This window comes from Symphalangus syndactylus, chromosome 15, assembly GCF_028878055.3.
Source record: "Symphalangus syndactylus isolate Jambi chromosome 15, NHGRI_mSymSyn1-v2.1_pri, whole genome shotgun sequence".
Classification (NCBI taxonomy): Eukaryota; Metazoa; Chordata; class Mammalia; order Primates; family Hylobatidae; genus Symphalangus; species Symphalangus syndactylus.
This window is the reverse complement of record NC_072437.2, coordinates 93,520,955-93,546,054: the sequence shown is the minus strand read 5'-3', so window position 1 is coordinate 93,546,054 and position 25,100 is coordinate 93,520,955. Positions and strand designations below refer to the sequence as shown.

At 34.7% G+C, this 25,100-nt stretch overlaps 1 protein-coding gene and 1 non-coding gene across 7 annotated transcripts in view; both read right to left on the bottom strand.

The window, feature by feature from the left end:
• The window catches only part of PAN3 (poly(A) specific ribonuclease subunit PAN3), a 163,955-nt gene that overhangs the window by 48,776 nt on the left and 90,079 nt on the right, over positions 1-25,100 (bottom strand). The gene's annotated exons all lie outside the window — the stretch shown is intronic.
• LOC129464240 (U6 spliceosomal RNA) lies at positions 14,690-14,796 on the bottom strand. Its single transcript, XR_008651481.1, has one exon. It is a non-coding gene; the product is annotated as a U6 spliceosomal RNA (small nuclear RNA).

Sequence of the window (25,100 nt, the reverse complement as noted above, 5' to 3'; positions counted from 1 at the left end):
AAATTGATGATTAGTATAAAGAACTCAAACACCTCAATAGAAAAAAAAACAATAATAATAATAATAAATCCAAATAGTCTGATTTTAAAATAAGCAAAACATCAGGACAGACATTTCTCAAAAAAAGACATACAAATGACCAAGTTATATGAAAAAAGTCCAGCATTATTAATCATCAGGGAAATGCAAATCAAAACCACAATGAGATCGTATTACCCCAGTTAAAATGGCTTTTATAAAAAAGACAAAAACAATGAATACTGGTGAGGATACGGAGAAAGGAGAACATTGGTATGCTGTTGATGGGAATGAAAACGAGTACAGCCACTATGGAAAACAGTATGGAGGTTCCTCAAAAAAACTAAAAACAGAACTGCCATATGATCCAGCAACCCCACTGCTGGGTTTATACAAAGAAAAGAAATCAGTATGTAGAAGAGATTACCTGCATTCCCACATTTATTGCAGAACTATTCACAATAGCCGAGATACAGAGTCAACTGAAGTGTCCATTAATGGATGAATGAATAAAGAAAATGTGGTATACACATACAATAGAATATTCTTCAGTCATAAAAAAAATGACATCCTGTCATTTTCAGCAATACAAGATGGTACTGGAGGTCATTATGTTAAGTGAAATAAGGCCAGGAACAGAAAAGTAAACACTGCATGTTCTCACTCATATGCAGGAGCTTAGAAAGTAGATCTCATAGAGATAGAAAGTAGACTGGTGGTTACCAGAAGTTGAGAAGTGTTGGTGGGTGGGGGACTGAAGAGGTTGGTTAACGGGTACAAAAATACAGTTAGAAGGAATAAGATTTAGGGTTCAATAGTATAGCAGGTGACTACAGTTAACTATTTATTATATAATTCAAAATAGCTAGAAGAGAAGAAGTGAAATATTCCCAACACAAATGTTTGAGGTAATGGCTATCCCAATTTCTCTAATTTGATCATGACACATTGTATGCATGTATCAAAATAACACACATACCAGCAAATTATGTACAGTTATTATGTATCAATTTAAAAAAAACAGCTCTAGTATGAAGAAGAACATAAAAACCACATAATGATTTAAAAAAATCAAACAAGTAAATTTAAAACTGTGCAAAGGATTTGAATAGACATTTTTTTCCAAAGAACACATACAAATGGCCAATAAGCACATGGAAAACTCCTCAAAATCTTTAGTCATTAGGGACACAGAAATCAAAACCACAATAATATACTGTTTCATACACACTAGGATGGCTATAATCAATTGCTATGACCCTAACAGTGGAATTGTGATTCCACTACTAGGTATATTACCGAACAGCACTAAAAACATAGGTTCGCACAAAAACATGTACATAAGTGCTCATAGTAGCATTATGCATAATTACCAAAAAGTGGAAATAATCCAAATGTCTATCAACTGATAAGCAGGTAAACAAAATATGATATATCCACATAATGGAATATTATTCACCCATAAAAAGGAAGGAAATACTGACATACACTACCAACATGGATGAACCTTGAAAACATTAGCTGAAAGAGGCTAGACATAAAAAAGCCACATACTATACGATTCTATTTATATGAAATGTGCAGAACAGGCAAATTTATAAAAAGTCAGAAAACAGATTAGCGGTTTTCAGGGAATGGAGAGAGAGAAAAACGTGAAGTGTCGGTTAACAGATACAAAGTTTCCTTTTGGGGTGATGAAAAGGCTGTGGAATTTGAATGGTAATGGTTCCATGATCTTTTGATATATTAAAACCTACTGAATTACATACTTTAAAAGGACTGATTTTATGGTATGTGAATTATATCTCAATAAAAAAATTAATGTTCAAATCACTGCTTGGGGTAGGGGAGAGGAATCAAAAGAGATCAAGAAAACTATCAATCAAATATGGGAGGGGTGTCGGGGGGACAATGAAATACAATGTAAAAAAAAAAAGGAACCCATTTACATTTACTAGCAGCAACAAAAAAGATAAAATCTGTATAGAACTGTATAAGACCTGTATGAAGAAAACATAAAAACCTACTGACAGAAATAACGGATTACTTAAACAAAGGGGAATAAACACCCATACTTATTTGTTATAAAGATGTCAATTCTACCCGAAAATAATCTAAAATTATGATGCTAGCTCAATAAAAATACCAACAGGATTCAAAAATATTAGCTAAGCTGGCCGGCCACATTGGCTCACGCCTATAATCCCAGCGCTTTGGGAGGCCGAGGTGGGCGGATCATGAAGTCAGGAGTTCAAGACCAGTCTGACCAACATGGTGAAACCCTGTCTCTACTAAAAATACAAAAATTAGCCAGGCGTGGTGACTCGTGCCTGTAATCCCAGCTACTCAGGAGGCTGAGGCAGGAGAATCACTTGAACCCGGGAGGCGGAGGTTGCAGTGAGCCAAGATCGCGCCACTGCACTCCAGCCTGGGCAACACAGCAAGACTCCATCTCAAAAATAAAATAAGATAAGATAAGATAAGATAAAATAAAATAAAATAAAGTAAAATAAAATAAAACAAAACAAAACAAAATAAAAATATTAACCAAGCTAATTATATCTATGTGGGGGAAAAAAGCATCAAGAATAGCCAGAAAAAAACTACCAAAGAAAAGAAAAACAATTAAGGATGAAATTGCAGAAAATTTAAAAGAAAAAAACAAAAACAAGATAAAAAATTAGAAGAAAAAAGTGGGCCATAATACATTAGACACTGAAAAATGATCAAACCTACAGTAATGAAGATAGATGTTTGATAGAGGCTCATATGAATAGTGCAAAAGAATAGGACGCCAAAACCGATCTCAAATATGTATATATAAAATCAGTATAACATAAAGGTTATACTTTGTTATACTCAGACTTCAAGGGAGGAGATGACCTGCTCAATAATCAGATGTGACAACTTGCTAGCCATTACTAAACAACGAAGGGAATAAACAAACAGATGGTTATATAGATAAAATCAAAAAAGTAAATCTCCCTTTCATTCATTACACCCACATAAATTTCACATGAATATTCAGACTAAATATTTAAGAGTTTAAAATAAAATAACTCTATTTTTTAAAATATGCTGTTATGAAGAAACAAAATCCAAAGGTCAAAAAATAAAATGTTCATCAATTTAACTTCAAGAGACAAAAATTGCTACAGAACAAAAAAAGATATCTGCAATACTTAATAAAGGGCTAGTATGCTTAACATATAGTTCTTAAAATCATAAAGAAAACAGAAAGCAAGCAGTGGAAAATGAACAAATTATACAACAAGCCAGTTTGCAGAAAAGAAAAATGCCTCAAACATAAAAAGATGCTCACGTCTGGTGCTAATTAAAAAGATGAATCTTTTCTTAAAGATTTTATGTTTTAAAAAAAGAACTAGGTCAGGTGCAGTGGCTCACACCTGTAATCTCAGCACTTTGGGAGGCTGAGGAAGGTGGATCATGAGGTCAGGAGTTCGAGACCAGCCTGACCAACATGGTGAAATCCCGTCTCTACTAAAAATACAAAAGTTAGCTGGGCGTGGTGGCACGCACCTGTAATCCCAGCTACTCAGGAGGCTGAGGCAGGAGAATCACTGGAATCTGGGAGGCGGAGTTTACAGGGAGCCGAGATCACACCACTGCACTCCAGCCTGGATGACAGAGCAAGACTCCCTCTCAAACAAAAAAAAAAAAAAAAAAAAAAAACCTAAAGAGACAGAAATTAAAAGTGGCTCACTGTTGGCCTCTTCTCAGATTGGCATAGATAAAAAAAAAAAAGTTAAATCAGACCATTATTAAAAGGCTGTGTGGAATATAAACACTGCCGTAGACTTCTGGTATCTTTTTAAGTCAATGTACCAACACCTACCAATTAAAACATTTTCATTATGATAATGGTAAGTAATTCAAAGTGTAAGTAATTCAAATGAAGACAGACACAAATGAAAAATAAAAGCTGTGAATTCCATAAAAGCGAAAATTTTTGTCTCGCTTATGTTTTTGGCCCGTAAGAGTCACTGAATAAATGCCTCATGAATTAGTGTCAAGGTTTTAAATCTATTCCAGTAAAATCTGGAGTATTTGCTTCAACCAGAAAAGTTAAAAAGGGTATCCAAATCAAGTGCATCTGAGATTCCAGAGTGAAGATCATCCTAAACAGGGAAATATAAAAAACATTCTTTTTAAAATCAGTAACAAGACAAAAATATCAACTATGAGCACTTCTCTATAACATTGTACTAAAGGCCCTAGCCAGCACAAGATGGCAGGAAAAAAAGCTGGAAGGGAAGAAATAAAGCTATCATTGTTTGCCATCATCCAAATACAAGAATCTACAAAATATTTGAAATAAGAGTTTATCAGGGTGGCCAAATACAAAAGTTTACCATATATCTAAACATCAGAAATAATCCATTTAAAAGATTTTTTTAAAGACACCAATTATGATACCAGTGAGTACTACAAAGCATCTTGTATAAAGATACAAAATAAACCTAACGAAATATGTATAAGACCTAAACATGAATAATTACAAAACTTTGTGGAAAGACATTAAAGACAACCTGGGAACAACTGGAGAGGGAGAACCAATCCATGTTCATAGACTGGAAGACAATATTGTAATGAAGATTCTTTTCAAATTATCTAAAGATTAATACAGCTTCTCTGAAGACACCATGATGCTTCATGTACCCACACATCAAAAAAGCTTCTCCCTCCTCTCATACATCAACAGCCGTACTTGCCAACATCAAATACTCTAAACCTCAACCTCACAGTAAATTCTAGTTCATCCTTCTGAAATATCTTCTTACTTGATGAAGATTTTCTTGACACCCATATGTAAAAATTATTCCCATCACTTTGTTGTTCTTTTTGCTGCAAATACCACATGTGATTGAATCTATGGAGAAGAACTGCGCCTTAATCCTCTCTGTATTCCCATCTACACATGTAAATGGCACACTGTGTAGATGGGAAATTATTAAAAAATAATTTTGTTGAAAAGAAATGGATTAGAGGTGAAGATCTCCTCTTTTCTTGGTACCAACAACCAAGATGCTAAATACAACAATAGCTATCATCATCAAATTGCCTGGAATGACAAAGGCCATCATGGAAGTACTAAGTATAACAAAAATCTGGGGGCAGAGGAAAAGCAAATGATCATGCTATCAAGCAGCATATATGTCTGTCAATACTATTTAAAAGCAAACATGAAACAACCCACTAGACACTATGAGAGAAATAGAGGAATGTGAAGGAATCTGGGATGAAGGACATTCTTCTGACAAAGTCTCATTACTCTAGTATGTGTTACTTTTTCTAGGTCAATGCAATCTGGGTAAACCTAGGTTATACAAACAGTTTTAATGAAGTTCCAATAACCAAACTAAATCCTCAATAATAAATTGTCATGTCTAACTACATTGAAGATAATGATTTAGATTAGAAATTAATAAAACATACATCATCTTCAACAGATGACTTGAGGGCATGTGAAGCATTATCTTCTTAATAACAAGGCCAATATCTGGGGCTTTTGCCATGAGAAAAATCATACTAAGGAACTTATGTAATCATAATCAAAATACAAAAAATGCGCTACTACTACAAATACTTCTTATTCGTTTTTAACCAAATTCCCCAAATCATCCCCCCAAATTAAAGAATACATACTTATAGCCCAAAACACAGACACTATGTTTATATCCCCAAATTCTAAGAGTCCTAAACATGTTAAGAATTAACAAAGTCTCTTCTTTGACTTTCCTTATGATTCAAAGAGTAGAAATAAATAATCCAAAGTTGAGTTCAAGGAAGCCTCCCTCACAACCCTCACCCCTGCCACCACCACTTGTTATTTCAGTGCTTCAGAGACGAGCTTTGTTCCTTAGACCATTTCTATCACTGGCTCTTCTTAACAGAAGAAGAAACTGAGTTTAAGGAAGGTATTTCAGCATAATTACTATTGCAATTAAAGTTTGAATGTCACAGCATTATTTGCAATTGATGCAACCTAGTCAAAAAAATTCCCAAGCTCTAGATGACTATATACTGTATGCAAGTACAGCCTTCTGTTAAAGAGAACTTTCTTTTTTCTTTCTTTTGTCCTTTTTTTGAAACAGGGTCTCACTCTGTTGCTCAGGCTGGAGTGCAGTGGTGCCAACATGGTTCACTGCAGCCTTGACTTCCCAGGCTCAAGCAATCACATACTGCCTCAGCCTCCCTAGTAGCTTGGATCACCAGCACATGCTACCACCCCTGGCTCATTTGTGTATTTTTTGTAGAGACAGGGTCTCAAAATGTTGCCCAGGCTGGTCTTGAACTCTGGACTCAAGCAACCTTGCCGCCTCGGCTCCCAGCAAAGTGTTGGGATAACAGGCATGGGCCACCACACCGGCCGAAAAGGAAAATTTAAAAGTGGACACAAATAAAGATATGACTGGGACAAACAAGCCATAGCCATATGTATGTTTTAAACATGGATCTCATCCCAGAATAGAGTGTACAATATAAAACCAACCACTTCACCATCCAAAAATCAACAGAATCAGAAAGTAAACACTAATACTAGCCTTTACTTCTTTCCTCAAAATAATTTCATTTTTTCAATCAAATTAACCTTTGCAGAGAATGTCAAATCTGGCAAAAAACGTTCTTAATCAAAAGTATCAAGCTTAACAAGGCAATAAGAATCATGCAGCTAATGGAGCGAAAGTTGAATTTTCTGCAAACTCATTTGTCTAAAGCCCAGTTTTCTAAACTCTGTCATGATGGATGACTATTTGTACTTCTAGCCTGATCAATCAAAGATATTTAAAGAATCTACTCAAATACTGGCTAGGTAATACTATCTTACTCCTATATATTTTCAACCATACCAACTTTCAAATGATTAAAATAAAATTTATACATTTATAATCTTTTAATTCTTAAATAACAAAATTATATGTGTTACCACACAGACACAGCTTTGGGATTTCCTATATCATCCCACAGCACGTTTTATCTTCAAAAAGACAATCCACTGTGCATAATTATGGCCCAGAAAATTAGGGTATGAAGATTTTTATTCTGTAGCTTAAATCCCTCATGTTTCAGATTAAAAATCCATATAATTAAACATTATAATTAATCTCATTTCCTCAAAGATTGATTTTTAAAAGCCTGTAAAGTTTTAGGGTAAAAATTAATTATATCTTATTAATAAAATAGTTATCTAAAAAGCATGTTAGCCATAAACCAAAATATACTCAGTAAACTAGCAAAATATTTACTACTCAAATTAAGTTCCATTAAATCTTAAAAATTCTAAGCCACAAATGCATACTACCTTTGCAAAGATGAATTAATCCAAGTGTCAAAAGGTTTACTTGGGAGAAATGTTTATAATCTCATATATTTAAAAAAAAGAACTTGGATTCATAAGTAGACTGCAAAGCTTCTATGCTGACCTCTCAGTGCATACAAATTCTTGCTGGCAAAAAAAGCAGTAAAATTTCTCCACTTTAAGGAAGTTTGACAATAAAATAAAAACGAAGTCAGTAAGAATACTGATGTTAATTGCCAGAACTGATTCCTTCACAAACCCTGTTTTCACAACAGCAACCCCTTACAATTAGGGGAATTAAAAGTTGCTGAACTCAACAATCCCTTCAGTTAAACAAACAGACCCCTCATAGAGCTGTCCAACGCTGCCCAAACTATCCATCCTTTAGTCGAATCAGTCAGTTTCATGAATTGTAGGATTTATCTTCAAGTCCAGTGCTGACTCAGAGGGTAGCTTGTTCCCTAGAGAAAACAACCAACAAAAATCAGAACAGCTACTGCTCATAAGCTCTTTCAACACCCAAGTGGAAAGGACAAACTTATTGGGTCCAAAAAAATAGTTCAACTTCCTTTCAACTACAGAAGTAGCCAATGAACCGAAGGCATCTATATGTCACGGGCAGTTCTTGATTAAAGCTTTCACTCAGTTACAGTGAGACTGTTAAATAGCTAACAAAGTTTTCAAGAAAAGCTATAGCACAAACCATATGGTTTCTCACTGGGAAGAAATATGAAGGGAACATAAATAGAAAGTACTGTAAGGGCCAAAGCTATTTTTATTTTGTTGTATTTTATCTTTGAAAAGTTGGTTACTTTCCTTGTGTGGGTGTGTGTGGAGTGTGGGGGGGCGGGGGGGTGGGATTAAAAGTCTCCACCCAGAAAAGCAGTTTGGATATCTAGAGTAACTCTGCTTAATGCATACATAATGAACTAGTGAAATGTTACATAATTCCTTAAATTCAAGGTTCTGATTCACTTGTTAAATAAAATATTCTGAATCAAAAGATTAAAAAGAGTAACATGTTCTATTTCAAGACCTGAAATAGTGACTTGCCTTATGTCTAAAACCAAAAAAAATCAACATGCATAGCCTTTGAGCTTCAAGATATGCCATAACAAAACAAGGGAACATTCCCATTTTATGAGTTAGTGGTTTTGTCTATAATATGCTATTATGAAAAAAAGGGGGGAAAAATAAGAAAAGGAACTAAAGAGCTCAAGCTAATTTCAAAACACTGAAACATCATTCTTCCTTTTGTATGAATTAGACTGAAAGTTTTTTTTGTTTACAAATGTTACTCAAGCCTGCATCCAGACAGAATCATGAAGGTGGCCAATACAACTTTTCATTAAAAAAAAGTATCAATGCTATTAATTAATCAAATGAAAATCTATCCTAATCAAAATATATCTTTCTCATTTCCAAGTTTTAACATGAACAAATCTTGATTCTCAGCCATAAACTCAGTGCCTAAGAGCTCAGACTTGTGAAATACAATATAGTAGTGACCATGCATGTCTTGAAAATTGTATTCATTTGAATATAGGCATCTGACATTTTGGTTGTTTTTTTTTTGTTGTTTGGTTCCTTGGTTTTTAATGCCTTATTGATTCCTCACTTTCCCAACCTTTCAAAAGGGGTTTCAGGGGGATTAAGCACCAATGAGCTAAACACCCATTGTATAATGCCACCTGATAGACATTACCCTTTGGAGAATGACAAAATAATCGCTTATATCACTTTTCTGTATTCTTTGGTTCAAATGAGGAATCTCAGCTAAGAAAAGCGCTGCAGCCTTCCCAGCCTCCTTAACCCATGTACTGGTAAATTCCCTCCTACTGAGAAACAGGCCACCTATGGCAGTGGTTTTAAAACAGTTTTAACTACACCTTAGGCTTCTACCAGTGCCTTGGGGTTTTGTAAATGCCTGATTTGAATTTCTTTTTATCTGCTTTTCCACTATTTATTAAAAAAATAAAAACACACAAATGCAGGTTAAATTAATATGCATTCATGTTTTAACATACCAACACTAATATACTTAGTTTGTGTTGGCTTAGGATATTTTCATGCAGACCTCAAGGTAAAGCCTCTCTCATCACCATTGTGCATATATACAGATTTTTTTTTATTAGGAAGGTAGTGACTCTGCAATAATCTTTGTTTAAATGCACATGTACTCAGAGAAACTTCAACACATGAGTACACAACTTACCCATGGAATTCATGATTTTCATGTTACTATATGATTAAAAAAATAAAAAAGGAGACTTGAGGGATACAAAGTTAATTATTATTCTTCACCCACCAATTTCAAGCTATTATATTCCATGAAATACTACATAGCTTTGTTATTCTCACTGAATAACTTTATGAGTTAATGTAATAAACCCGAACCTGTAAATTCCAGCTTTATCTGCATTATGTAACTTTAGGGTTGGGGGTTCACACAGGACTTCACAAGAGTACTGCTGCTATTTTTTAAAAATGTATGAAAACTAATGTTCTAAGCTCTAATTAAGTTTTGGTGCTCCCAGTTCACAGGTTCTCTAGGGGCAGAAATGATAATTAAGTCTTAAGGTTTGGCTGCCTGCTCATTTCTGAGTTCCTGTGATATAGTTAAGTTCCAACCCATCTTTCCAGTCTTATTATCTACTAGTCTCTTCTCCCCACATTCTGACAACCCTCAAGAAACAATGTGCCAAACTCTGTGAAGCTGATGGCAAATAAAACTGTTAAAAAGATTTTAAAAGAGGAGCATCAGGTACTTAACATGTAAAAAAAAAAATCTGTCTACCTCTAGACCATTTTCCATTAATTTTTCCATGTTCCAGCCCAATCTAATGTTTTCACTTGCCTAACAATGCTAATTTTAAAACAAAATTCTACTCTTTGGATATAAATATTTGAAAAGATAAAACAAAAACGAACTCCACATAACAAAAGCAGGGACTAAGAGCCTAAGTAAGATAGACATCTGTAAAACAAAAGAATCCATATGATCTCAATATTTAAATAGACATGCAAAATCATCACTTTTAGAGAGCTGATATTTAACCAATATGCACTGATACCAAGGTATTGTTTGCTTTTAAGAAAGACAAACAAAACAAAACACTTTGGGAAGCCAAGGCAGGAGGATCGCTTGAGTCCAGGAGTTCAAGACCAGGCTGGGCAACAAAGGGAGACCCCATCTCTACAAAAATAAAAAGAACCCTGCTCTAAGCCTATGGCTTGGTACCATGCCTGAGATTTTCCTTACACATGTTCAGTCTTTACCTAATTCAGATTGAATTAATTTTTAAACATTCACTGAGAACATTTGTCTTTATGCTAAACTGGTTAAAACAAATAGAAAAAATAACAAACTTCACTGATTCTCAACTGCCTATTTTTAAAACAGATAAAAAAATCTTACCCTTCCTTTAAAAACCATCTCAGTTCCTCTTCCATGAAAGTTTTTTCCTTTACACCCTCATTCAAATCAGATAAAATTTACCTTCCTTCAAATTTTCTGGCACTTTGAACATTTTTTACTCTAGATGTAAAGGGATATATGTTAGAATCTCCTGTGAATTTTTAAAAAACATAGATAAAGGCTGATGCTCCAAATCTGTGTTTTTTATTTAATAGGTCCTAGATGGGGGACTAGAGAACAACTTATATTTTCAAAGCACCGTATGTGATTCTGATCTGTACCTATATATGAAAGCTCATTGGAATCAGCATGAGATCAAACAGTGAGCAAGACTCTAAAAATTGAAGATATCGAGAAATAAAACCTAGGTCTAAACTCACACAGTTCACAGTCTACCATAAAGCTCATTAAAATGCTTAAAAATGTTCAGTCTTAATACTTAACTGTAGCTCTCCATATGTGATCACAATAAAGGATAAAATACCCCAGGAGCATTTAACTTTAGTGGAGGAAATAAATACGTATAAAACTAACATGAAGGCCATGCATAGGGGTTCACATATGTAATCCCAATACTTTGGGAGGTGGAAGCAGGAGGATCATTTGAGGCCAGGAGTTTGACCAGCCTGGAGCAACTCTCACCAGCCTGCAGCAACCACAACTCTATAAAAAAAAAAAAAATTAAAAAATCAGCCGGGCATGGTAGTGAGTGCCTCTAGTCCTAGCTACTCCACAGGGTGAGGCAGGAGCCCAGGAGTTTGAGGGTGCAGTGAGGTACGATCGAGCCACTGCTTTCCAGCCTAGGCTACAGCCTATCTCTAAAATAAATACGTGTGTGTGTGTGTGTGTGTGTGTGTGTGTGTGTTTGTATATGTGTGTGTGTGTATATATATTAGAGAAAGACAAAAATATTAAAAAATTATGAGATACTCAACACACTATAAAAGCAAAGAAATGGGAGATACTATGATGACTAGAGAAGTAGGTATGACTTCCAAGAAAAAGACATTTGACCTAATCAATAAAAAGTAGGCAAAGATCTCAATAAATAGGAGAGTCTTCCAGGCAACACAAGGCTCAAGCAAAGGCACAGAGATGGGGAAAAGGCTGACCATGTTCAAATACATATTCTTAAAGAACAGGAGATGTACTTCATAAAAGAGTGAGGTCCTATATGAAGTAGAGTTAAAGGGACTAGGTCTATTTAATCAGAAAAGAAAGATGGCAGTATTCTAATAGAACCTCAATTATTTAAAGGAAGTAAACAGGGGAAGAGGATGGAAAATAATGGTGGGAAACTTCCCTTACACTGTCAAAGGCCTTTTTTTATAAGTGACAGTTTAGCAGGGACCTAAGAAGAAGGAACCAGCCATGGGAGGAATGGGAGGAACGACAAATGCAGAGAACATGAATCAAACAGAGCTTTACATTATTTGGTGAATGTCAGTAAAAGGCCAGAACGGAGTACACAAGGGAAAGGATGACAGGTGAGATTATAGGTATATAAAACATATTATGCAGGCCATGGTAAGGGGCTTGGAAATTATTCTAATGACATTTAGTCATGATTTGGTCTATATGTAAGATTACTTTCGTTATTATACAAAAAAGAAATGCAAGGGTAGACCAATTAGCCTGAATAGTGCCTGGAAGAGGCTATGATGGCAAGAGTAAAAAAGGAAAATAGAAGACAGTTCATAGATATAATATGAAAGCCAAGTAGATATGGAAAATGAAGAGCACAAAAATAAATCTTAGGTTTCCTGTTCAAGAATCTTTCTTAAAATGAAGGTTTTGAAATTAAAAACAAAAAAGAAAGAAAAATAAAGAATACTCAAGAGGAAGATGATCAATTTACTCAACTTCATAAAAGCCTACACAAGAAAAGTCTTAACTCAGCAAACAGAATGTAGGATAAGAGTTAATAAATTCTAAAATGAACTGAGGTATGAAGACAAGTTAGGACACACTCTCCTAAGGCAATTAACAGATTTTCACATAGCTTAGGTAGCTACAGAGAAAACTGAAGATGGGAAAATGAATTAATCAGTTTAAAACCCTTGTTACCTGTAATTTTTATAGCATATAGAAATCATACATTCACATACACACCGATATTATCTTCATAATCATACCAAAACTTCAAAACATGAAAAATTTTAATTTTTCATAATAAACAATATATTAATGTTTTCTTCTAATTATTATCATATGGAGGCCAGTAATCTCAGCACTTTGTGGGGCCAAGGTGGGAGGACTGTCTGATCCCAGGAATTCAAGGCCGCAATGAGTTATGATCACTCCACTGCACTCCAACCTGGAAAAGAGAGCAAGACCCTGCCTCTTAAAATAATAACAACAAAACCCATGTGGAACTGAAAGTAAGAGGAAGGGGGAGCCTGTTCTCCCTCACTGTACCAGACCACACTAGTGCTTCTTAACTGCCTCAACTCTCTTAAGGCACTGGTTCTTAAATAGGATTGACATCACAATACCTGAAGGGCTTTCTAAAAAAGACATTTATAGAACTGAAAGAAAAGAAAAATGGAGGTCTGGATGAGAAACTGGATTGGTAGGTTTAGGGGTCCTGGTCAGCAATGTATATTTTAAAAGCACCTTGGGAAATGCTGATACGCATATTTAAAAGATTAACATGAAATCAATGTTAATGCAATAAAACAGAATTTCTGTTGAAATAAATGGAACTATATTCTTTTTATAGAAATACAAAGGGAAAACATCAGGGAGATTAGATTTTAGAAAGACTATAAACCTGGTATTTGCCAGTGAAACTATACAAGCCTGTTTAATTTCTACAATGATTTCATGACATCCTGAGGTACCTCTAAAGCTTCCTCAAGGAATAAATGTTCAAACACAAAATTAATTTGCAACATAAAAAAATGCACACAGCTACACAATATACTTTTCCTCCAAACAAAATAAGCCACAATTCTAATAAGAATGTCATAAATTTCCAGGCCGGTCATGGTGGCTCATGCCTGTAATCCCAACACTTTGGGAGGCCGAGGCAGGCAGATCACTCGGGGTCAGGAGTCTGAGACCAGCCTGGCCAACATGGTGAAACCCCATCTCTACTAAAAATACAAAAATTAGCCGGGCGTGGTGGTACACGCCTGTAATCCCAGCTACTCAGGAGGCTGAGGCAGGAGAATCACTTGAGCCCAGGAGGCCAAGGTTGCACTGAGCCGAGATCATGCCACTGCACTCCAGCCTGGGCAACAGAGTGAGACTCCGCCTCAAAAAAAAAAAAAAAAAGTGTCATAATTTCCAAATATTAGGAAAAAATGCACTTGAGCAAATCATAAAAATCCCTTCTCCTCTATATGAGGTTTTTAACATAATTTTTTTTCCACTTTTTAAACAATTACTAAAAGCAACCACCCGAAGTTACTACCCATGATTTTACCAATACATTTGCCTTTCAGAATTACTGATTTAAAATTTTCATACTCTAGTTTAACAATCTGCATGCTGGATATCTATTAAGCTACTCAAGAAAAAAAAAAGATAATAGTATTCTAATCTGTAAATTCAGATAAGTTTTACAGTGAATCTAACCTAAAAACTTGTTCTGTAAAATTGATGAGGAATATGTACACTCACAAATCATTATTTTCACAGAGGGCTGATTTCCCCATAAATCAGTTATTTTCTATCAACAGGTTACAATTTTAGCCTAACATAATAAAAGGGAGTCTTTAAAAAAAAAAATGTTTTTGAATAAGGGTTGCTCATCCTTGAACTCAAATTAACAGATCCCTTATCTAAATACTTAATGTGACTCCTAATGCATATATATATGTAATTTTGTGCATATCATTTGTTTTTATGCCAATGGAAATTAAATTCTCAGTACAGTATTTCATAAATTTTTATTTTTTAATCTTTATAAATTTTTAAAAATATATTATAATGCAGAACACTTCATGAATTTGGATGTCATCTTTGCACAGGGACCATGCTAGTTTTCTCTGTACTGTTCTAATTTTAGTGTATGTGCTGCCAAAGTGAGTATACATTTCAAAGAATTTTTTTTTTTTTATGCTGAAGCTACTAGAGCTTCATCTTCTATATGCAAATATAACATATCCCACTTAAAGTGGGTCAAATCAATAGCTACCATTAAAACAACAGTTTTTTAAGATGTGATAGAACAATTTTCTATTCTTGAAGTATCCAACATCTAGATTCGTGGTAAACTGAACCTTCGATTCAAAGACTATGCTCTTTATGATACCTAATTCTACTCTTATTTTGCTGTCCTTCAATGTCTGTCTTAACAACAGTCACGTCTTGGAAATTTCTAACCCCTTATCCTCATTTTTACAGCCTCCAGGTGGGCGGGGGGAACCAGGAATTCTGTGAATGAGACTACAAAGATATTACAAATAAAGTATTCTTTTTCATTTTTTTGAGAAGTAAACAAGAACTGATTTTCACTTTTGGGTAAATATAAAGGAAAAGTGTGAAATGTTTACCTTATGACTGTGTAACAGTGACATTTCAATTATAACACCATGAACTGATTAAAAGTACAAAATCCTCTCTTTATATTATGCAATAAAATGACAAATTTTGAAGCACTCTAAAAAGTTTTAATTAATTAACTTATTTATTTTCATTTTCAGAGACAGGGTCTCACCGTGCTGCCCAGGCTGGAGATCAATTGTGTGATCATAGCTCACTCCAGCCTTGAACTCCTGAGCTCAAGCAATCCTCCCGCCTCAAGCTCCCAAGTAGCTGGGACTACACGTGTGTGCCACCATACCTGCCTATGGTTGTTGTTTGTTTATTTGTTTTGAGAGACCAGGTCAAGCTGTGTTGCCTAGACTTATTTTTATATGTAAATCACCTTTAATAGAGGCCATGTGGATCTAACCCAAATAATTGCAACTTAATTTCCATCTCTGATTTTCCCCTTAATAACTACAGAATTTCATCAACTAATTTATATAATTCTACTTCATTTTGGCTGAATATCTATCTATGATAGATACTTAGACTATCTGGTATTAGAAATACTGTAAGCATTACTAAAATAATTAAGTACCTTAAAGCTTCCTCATAAAACGTATTTAATCTTATTGACCAAACTCAGGCACATAATGTCAATTTATATGATGAATTTAACCTGAGCTTTATCAAGCACACAGTCCTCAATATTTGATGGAGATCACAGCCTGCACAACTACTTTGTTTTCCTGGTCTACACGTAGTAATCTTCCCTTTGACGTAACTTCAGTCTTGCCTGTATTAATGGTGTCATTTCTAGATGAACTGTCATTAATTAATTCAACAAATATCATTAGAATATTGACTGTATAAAGTGCAGTGCCTAAATCCCAAAAACATGAATAATTCAACATATTTTAAAAAAACCAGCATCAGGGTTTTAACTATACTAGTAGGAACCTTACCCATTGGCCTGTAATAGTAGGTTACTTACTTTGGTCTCTATAATGTTTGAAGAAACAAAACAGTAACCTACCCGCTTGTCCCCAAACTTGGCCAAATGATCTAAAATGATGGGATCTCCCTAGACTCTACAATGGTGGCAATCTTTTAAATAATAACACTTATTTAAACGAAGCATCAAAACACAGGGAAGAAAGGTGTTAGCTACTAAATATAACTTTTTTGGTTCAAAAGAACCATTTTTTTCTTCTTGAGTGGTAGTGAATGTTTGAGTAAATGGTGTCCTTCATTCATAGTGATAAATTGTGTTGTTTTGTTTACAAACAAGAAACTCTAAGACAAGAGTGTCTTATGAAAATTAATTACAAAAATTCACACAAAAAAGTAAGATTTAGTTAACAATGTAATTTTAATTTTGGATTTCTTTCCAATGAAAAAAGCTACCACCGAAGTACAAACAAAAATTAAAGTTGATCTCAAGAAAACTGTGGTTGAATCAATAAGCGCCTCTTATTTATCTAACATTAACAACAATTTAGTTGTTTTCTCTTATTTTCTCTTTCTTTTTTTGCCAGGACATGTTCTCATGTGAACAAGTTAGTTGATGTTTTTGTAACCATTTTAAAACATACATATTAAAGTGTAACATGTAAATAAAAGATATCTGATTACTAGTTCCAGAACCACAGGGTTGTTGTTTTTTTTTTTCCATCCATGGGACTCTGCTTGAGGGTTTTATATTTTAAACAGCCACAGTACTTATGCTACTCATTTCCTAAGTATCTTGAAAAACTAAAAGTTATAGTAACTAATTTATATTTTGTCTCACTAACATTACCAAGGTGGAAGGAATCCCTGTTTCCCAGATTTATTCATGACTAAGCATCGGCAACTCCTACTATATTCATGAATTCAACAATAACTCTAGTAATTCAGAACACAGACATTAACCAGAAATGAAGTGATACTAGCCTCAGCCAAAGGATAATGTAAAGCTCATGTACCTTATTCACAGGAAACAATTCAAGTCCTTGACTCAAAGCCTTTTTCTCATTAAAAAAAAAAAGGTACTAAAAGATATATTTGTGTTCTTAGCTCTCAGCAGATTAGGAGGAGGATGAGAAAGGGAGATTAAGAGGAAAGAGGAGATAAGAACAACAAAAGTTCTAAATCGAGCAGTCATTCTCAAAATGAAGTCCCAGGACAAGCAGCAGCATCAGCAACACCTGGGAACACATTAGAAAAGCAAATCTTCCCTGGTTCACCCAGAGCTACTAAATCAGAAACTCTGGGGATGGAACCACGCAAATGCAGGGGTTTAACCATCCTCTAGGTGATTCTGGTAGACTGAAATTTGAGAATCACTGTCATAAACAGCACAACAGAGTTACCAATAAAAAAGCCAATAAAAACAAACAAAAAAATGATCAAAGCAAGCTTGCCAGATTATGGCCATTCAAGGCACTACTTTCAGGCACTTTAAGAGATTCAGAAGCAAGAGAAAGACCTTACCGTCAAAAAGTTATAATTAATTCATTGGAGCAGAAGATCAGTGGAAAGAATAACAAATCTAAGTGATTACATAACTTGAAATAAACTCCTCTACAAACTTGGATATGTAAAGGGTATCAGTGTATTCTGGTTCAATACAATTACTGAGGCACATATAGTTGAACGAGAGTCATCAATAAATAAGATTATATTTTGTTTTAAGCCAGAGAGTACCATGGAAAAATTTCTGAAAATATAAAGTTCTGACAATTAAAACTGTAAACTTCTGATATCCAAAAAATTCAAGTATGCTGGAAAGATTCATTTCCCCTGACGCTAGATAAATCAGTTATTGCAGCTGCTTTGGTGATATTTTTAAAGTCATTACAAAAGATGCAAATGAGAAAATATCTCAAATGTATATTCATGAGATAACCAGGATCAACTGTTAAAACTTTTGCTTCTAAAGGAGTCTGGGAAATGTAGCCAAGCTGCTTAAAATCATTTAAGTCCAGATTTTAGTCAAAAGTCATCATAGGAGAAACTTCCAGGGTTGGGTCATCCCATCTTCCCATTCTTGCTCCTTCATGCTCTTCCCCTTCCTTTCTAGCTCACTTGAGAGATGCTGAGAAGCTCTTGACCTGTGTCCCTTATAAGATATGTGAAGAGCATCCTAGCCAACCTGAACACCTGCCTTGGAGTGTTACAAAAGCAAGAAATTTTTTTTTGTCATACGAAGCCATGTCATTACATTTTGGACCCATTTGGGCAGTTTAACTTACACCACCTCACACACAGTGAGCAATAAGATTATGACCTACATTAACTATGGCTGAGACAGCAGCTGGTGAATACACTGACACCCTTTACATCAATACCAATTAACATCAATAGGATGTTAATATATTTAATCTTAATGTTAATTTATTGTTTACTGATGTTAATTTTACTGTTTTCTCAAAGGTACCCCCACCAAATGACTACTAGTTATTAGTTACTATGTATAGGAATACCATGCTAAAATCTAGACAACATGTAAAATATAGAAAAGTGCTTATGAAATCATAAGAAAACATCTTATTTCAGACATATCAATATGTAAGAGATTCGTGACTGAAAAATTTAGAACTAAACATTATTACCATAATAAATATGCAATCCACATCTAGGTTGTTGCAGGCATTTATGAGTAGGATTTACATGCCTATGTGCATTGCGGGGTTGAAAAAGGCCACATCTATAATTCCTCTCCTTTCAGTAAGACCCTACCTACTTGCCCTACTCTAGAGTAACTACATCTGAAAGGCAGTAAGAATAAGAAAAAGATGAATTTCATGGTCAAGCTGAGAAGAATCAAAGGATAATTCAAGAAATAGAAGGGGCTACAACCATCTGATTCATTGCTATAGAATTAGAGGACCACTCCTAACTAGACATGTAACACACAGAACAGTAAATTTATTCACACAAATACTATCTTCTCCACTGAGTAGGCATATTGCTCTGGATATCACTGAGCTAAAAGGTTAAAGAAAAAACGATCTCTGGTGCTCTCAACCTACTTGACTAAAGAAGGAGGTGGGAGGAAGATCAACATCTAACTCTCCACGTTCAGCTATGAAACAGATCAGAAATATTCTTGGGCATTTATTTACACCTGTTCTCTCTGCTTCTCAGTTCATCCAGAACCAATACAACACTCTGATTCACCCCAGACTCTAAGCTTACATTTGCTGAAACAAAACTTCCCTCATCTCCACCTATGAAACAAAGGGAGCCATGGGAAGATTTTCTATTTACACAGAATATGTCAAGAAGTCCGTATGCCTTCTAAAATCTTTCTTAAGTCTAGTACAAATGTTATCCTTCCCTTTTTATTACTTCGCACCACTGTCTTCATTTCTGTCTCTTTACTGTCCTCTATGCTTCTACAGATGCCCATGTCTCAAAAACACAGAATTTTAGATTAGAAAGACTTAAAATCATCTACTATTACCTTCTTATAGAACTGAAGACTCTAAAACACAGAAACCAAGCGGTATGCTGAAAATCACATAGCTGCTTCAGTAGAACCGGTACCATGTTCTAAAGGCAATCAAGTCATAATACACTAAAAGCAGTCCAAGAGCAGCAAGAGACTTTGCTGCAGCTGTAGATCACTGGATTGGTAACTCTTAAAGGGAATCCTTACCCACTCCCATCCAGCCCCTACCCCCTAATTATGGGACAAAATAGCCAATTCAATGAGATTTAAACAGGAAGTTCACAAGAGGAACTCTTATACCTATCAGGACCCATTAACCAGGGATTCCACAACCAGTAGAATATTATCTACTGGTAGCTATTTAAGCCTTACCTGACAGGTCTCCAAGCCAGCTGCAGCAGCCACATCCCTCTCTGCGCCATAAACGTCTCGCCTCAGTTTCCTGAAATTCCCAACTGAGAAGGGAATATAGCCAGCAGGCACTCCCAACCCTGTTATGATTCTACAGTTCTACTGTTAGTAAATTTCCCGGGGCATCACAATCTGTGTCCTTACATATGCATACACAGAGGAGCTTCTTTCTAGGATAAGCTCCTCATTACAGGGCAATTAAAAGGTCCACTTCACAAAAACCTTGAGATCCCTCATCTTAATCATAAAATAGTTGTTAATTTACTTGTTTTTTAATGTAGAAAGCAATCTCCAAACTAAATAACTTGGAAAGATTTGAATGAATCTGCTGAATATACCTGAAAAACAAAGTAGTTACAAAGAATGGAAACATGCAATTTAAAAATACAAATACTTTAATTGGTTATAAGAGTGCTTCAGCATCTCAAAACACACAGTGTCTAGTTTTGATGCTGTTAAACTTTTTCAACAGGCACATTTCTGTTCCTCATTTGACTATTCACCTGAATATTCTTGAACATTTGCAGTTTTTAGAAGTTCTTCAAAGATGTTTATTAATTAAAATTCACTGTACTTAAGAGATACCTAACAATTACAAAATTATTTTCCAAGCAAAAATTAAGCCTTATCTATTGAGCAAGCATTTATTAAGCACCATTTATACCTAAATTTGTACTAGATGAGAAATGGCATGGTCCCTTCTTCTTAAGCAATTTGTGAGATGTTTAGGAAATCTAATTAATATTTAAAACAATTAAAAGGCTACTTTAATGCCAAACTACCATTATTGATATTAAGTACAAAACTAATCTGAAGAATTCAATTTAGACAGAAATATCAAATTAATTTGAGCTATAATTATTTGACTATCCCACAGAATCCATTTAAAAGTAGACTTCTGAGAAACAATTACAAGGAAAATCTGTTATGTTTATTAAAACTGGTGATATTTAAGAACTACATAAACATGGTTATAATTTTTATTTTTAATAATTATATCACTTAGTAAACACAAAATAATCTAAAGCAATAGCTTATGGAGTTTTTGTGCCTTGAAAGACTTAATGTAGAGCCCTAAAACACACAATGAAATTTAAAGTCTGAGCTTAGATTTTCACCATCTTCAAGACCATAGATTCATCCTGTTTCCCCAAAAAAAGAAGAGTTTCCAAAGAGTTTCCTATTTTCCCAATGGTACACTCCTTAGCTGGATATCATAGTAGTAACATAGCTAGGTAGACATATCTGTGGATTTAATTTTACCCACACTAGTGTTCCATTCCTTACGACTTATAAGAGTTCACAATTTTGGACCTATACAATTCGTTGAATTGAATAATACTTCTCCCCAGTTGCGTGATGCCATCTTGTCTGTCTTACAAATAAATCAGTTATATAGACACACACAGAACTAGTCTGAAGAATAAAATAACTAAAAGAACTATCATATAGGAAATTTTTTTTCCCATTCAGCAAAAAAGGAGAGGACTAGGACAAGTGGATGGAAGATAGACAAGACTTTGGTTTAGCAGAAGACTGAGTTTTCTTTTATATTCAAATTGTTAAAATGTACCCTGGGCTGGCTGCCTTGGTTAGTTAATGAATTCTTTATATTTCTGTAAGTGACCAAGCAGAGATTAGATGACAATCTGTCAGAAATGCCACCTCTAGACTGGCGCAAGGCTCGACTATGTAAATCCCAAAGGTTCCACTTAGATCAATAACCAATATCATGTTATTGCCTAATCCAACTACTATGTAATTTAAATACATAAAACCTCCATTTCCTCATCTATGATATGAAATGCCATAGACCTAATCGATCACAGAATTTTATTTTTTAGCACAGAACTTTAAAACTGAAAACGATCTGCTTATCCCAACCCTTCAACATTATAAGAGTAAGTAACTATTTTTAGTCTACAACATTCATAAAAAGTTTTGATATTTCTGAACAAGAACGACAAATATTAATTTCCCCTTTTTCTTTCCCTTCCCTTTTTCCCTCACATATTTCTCAAGCTAAAAATGTTTATTTAAAAAAAGGGTATTAGCCAATTTTACCCACCAATTTGGCACCATAACCTCAGGAATATATAAGAAATGACTGTTCAGTATTTTTAAAAAACTGGATGTAAGAACATAATTTTCTTTAGATTTATTTTCTCAAAAGCTTACAATAAATACACTTGGTAATAAATGAATACAATTATTTAATAATGCTAATTTTGGTATAATAATTAGATGATTCTCCCCATATCAATCATATGAGTTTGCCTTAATAATATGCAACAAAGACTGAGTGGGGTGGCTCACCCCTATAATTCTAGCACTTTGAAAGACTGAGGAGAAAGGATCACTTGAGGCTAGTCTGAGACCAGCCTGGAAAACATAGTGAAAACTCGTCTCTACAAAAAAATTTAAAAAGAATTTTTTTAATTGGCATGTGTCTGTAGTCCCAGCTACTCAGGAGTTTGAGGTGGGAGAATTGCTTGAGCCGGAGCTGGAGGCTGCAGTGAGCTACGGTGGTGCCACTGCATTCCAGGATGGACGACAGAGTGAGACTCTCTCTCTAAAGTAATAATAATTTACAAGAAAACATATCTAATGATTAAAAAAAAAAAACCCTGCACTATTTTCATCTTGAAGGAATGAATACTGACAAATGCTGAAAATCACTGTGACTCATTTTCTCATTTATAAATTAATGATGACATTTGCAAATATAAGAACTCATCTCTGCCCCTCCCAAGGGCCCACACATAATAATTAAGCAGAAGGAGAGATGCTCAATTCCTGAGACACAACTGTGCACTAAACCACCAAATGATACACAAGAACACCACGCAAAAATGTGTGCTGCTCCTGCTGCACTTACAGTCACTTTCAAACACACTACGGCGCTGTAAATTTGTTAACACTGAGGTAATTAAACCTAAAGTACACGAAGACTTAGTTAACTATGTCTACTATTAAAAATACTCGGGAAAATTCTGATGAAAAAGGACATTCAGCAATTAGTTCTCATGACAAAATTACTTTTCGGCCGGGCGCGGTTGCTCCCGCCTGTAATCCCAGCACTTTGGGAGGCCGAGGCGGGCAGATCACGAAGTCAGGAGATTGAGACCATCCTGGCTACCAAGGTGAAACCCTGTCTCTACTAAAAATACAAAAAAAAATTAGCCAGGTGCAGTGGCGGGCGCCTGTAGTCCCAGCTACTCGGGAGGCTGAGGCAGGAGAATGGCGTAAACCCGGCAGGCCGAGCTTGGAGTGAGCCACTGCACTCCAGCCTGGGGGACAGAGAGAGACTCTGTCTCAAAAAAAAAAAAAAAAAAAAAAAAAAATCACTTTTCATGGCACAAAAATTAAAGTATAAACTATTATTTCATATATTATGCACATTCATAACTTCGTTTCCAGAGATCTAGTCAAAAAAATCCTCTGCCTAAGCAAGAGCTAGTAGAAAAATGTATCTTTAGGCTATGTGTTACTTAAAAGTATTCTTACTGTATGACACTCTGGAAATTAGTCTTAAGTTGTGTTAAATCAGTGGTTCTCCAGGAGGTGGTGGTTGCAGTGAGCAGAGATCGTGCCACTGCACTCCAGCGTGGGCAACAAGAGCAAAACTCCGTCTCAAAAACAAAAAACAAAAAAAACAGTGGTTCTTAAATTTTGGAAGGCTGTGAACCTCTGAGAGAATAATAAAAGCTGTTGCCAGAGAAAAATCCCTATTTACAAATAAAAATATGCATAACTGGAGGGATTCTCAAAGACAATGAAGCCCAAGTGCCATATCTGTAGTATCATTAAAACAACTAACTTCACAAAAGATACTTAGAAATGTAGCTATTGTTCATAAGTTCAATGTGCATAACGAAATTGTATCTATAAATCCTTGATTCCTTAAATTAAAGAATAAAATGGGTGTGTATACAATTTGATAGAAATACATGCCACATATTTTAATGCCTTTTAAACCTAATTAGCTGTGATTAAATTCAACTATTTGTATAAAATTTTCTTACATTGAGACATATACCAAAAACATGACTTATTTTTTCTTAAGTGATCAAAACAAATTTTTAAAAAGCAATGTGATTCACTCAGCGTCTCCTTTGTGCCAGGCATTATGCCTTTGTTCCTCATAATTTGAGGAAACCCACTCTTAATATCCACTCAACTTTGCTCAAATGTTAGGCCAAAATAAACTGGCCTAAAAATTTTGACAAATATATTTGGTCAAAAATATATTTAGATATATACTTTCCCATACGTAATAAAAATGTTACCCTAGTTTACATAAGTGTCGAAGTATTTAAGGTTTCATATTTTATAGTAATTTGATACTTTCAAGGGCAATAGTTTTGGGGATAGAAACTTTAAAAGAAAATTAAAAACTTGTAACTAAAATCAATGAGTTACACCTATAATAGACAGCAAGCATTAAAAATAAACTAAATCACCACTACCGTAGGTAAATAAACTATTTATTCTATAACCTTACACTGCAAATGTCAAGAACCCTTCCTTAAACAAAACAGTATTTGTAGGTAAGAAATGATGGAAGACACTGAGAGTACAATAGTTTTTCCGAAAGGCAGACTTAAATATTTTTTCTTTGCTCATCTCCAGAGTGTTAAACCAATAACCAAACAGAAAAAATAATTAATGCAAAATGATTCATCATTGTTAAATATTTTAACTGAGTTGTCATGTGAATGAAGAGCACTTTTAAAATAATAGTCATCAGAATTCAAGAATACATTTCATATGATATAATGACCTATTTCCAATGGTTCCAGAGAGTGATCACTTTCATCGTTAAGAGGAGCTAGAATAACCATTTAATGCTAGGGCTATGTAGAAGAATAGTTTTTCAGCTAATTTAATTTTTAAATTAATTAATTTCACCCTAAGTTTCTATTGTGAGGTCCAATTGGGACCAATGAATGAATATACCTACCTCCAAATAAGCTTATACCTATACCATAAGCATTAATGGATTTTTTAAACTGAAT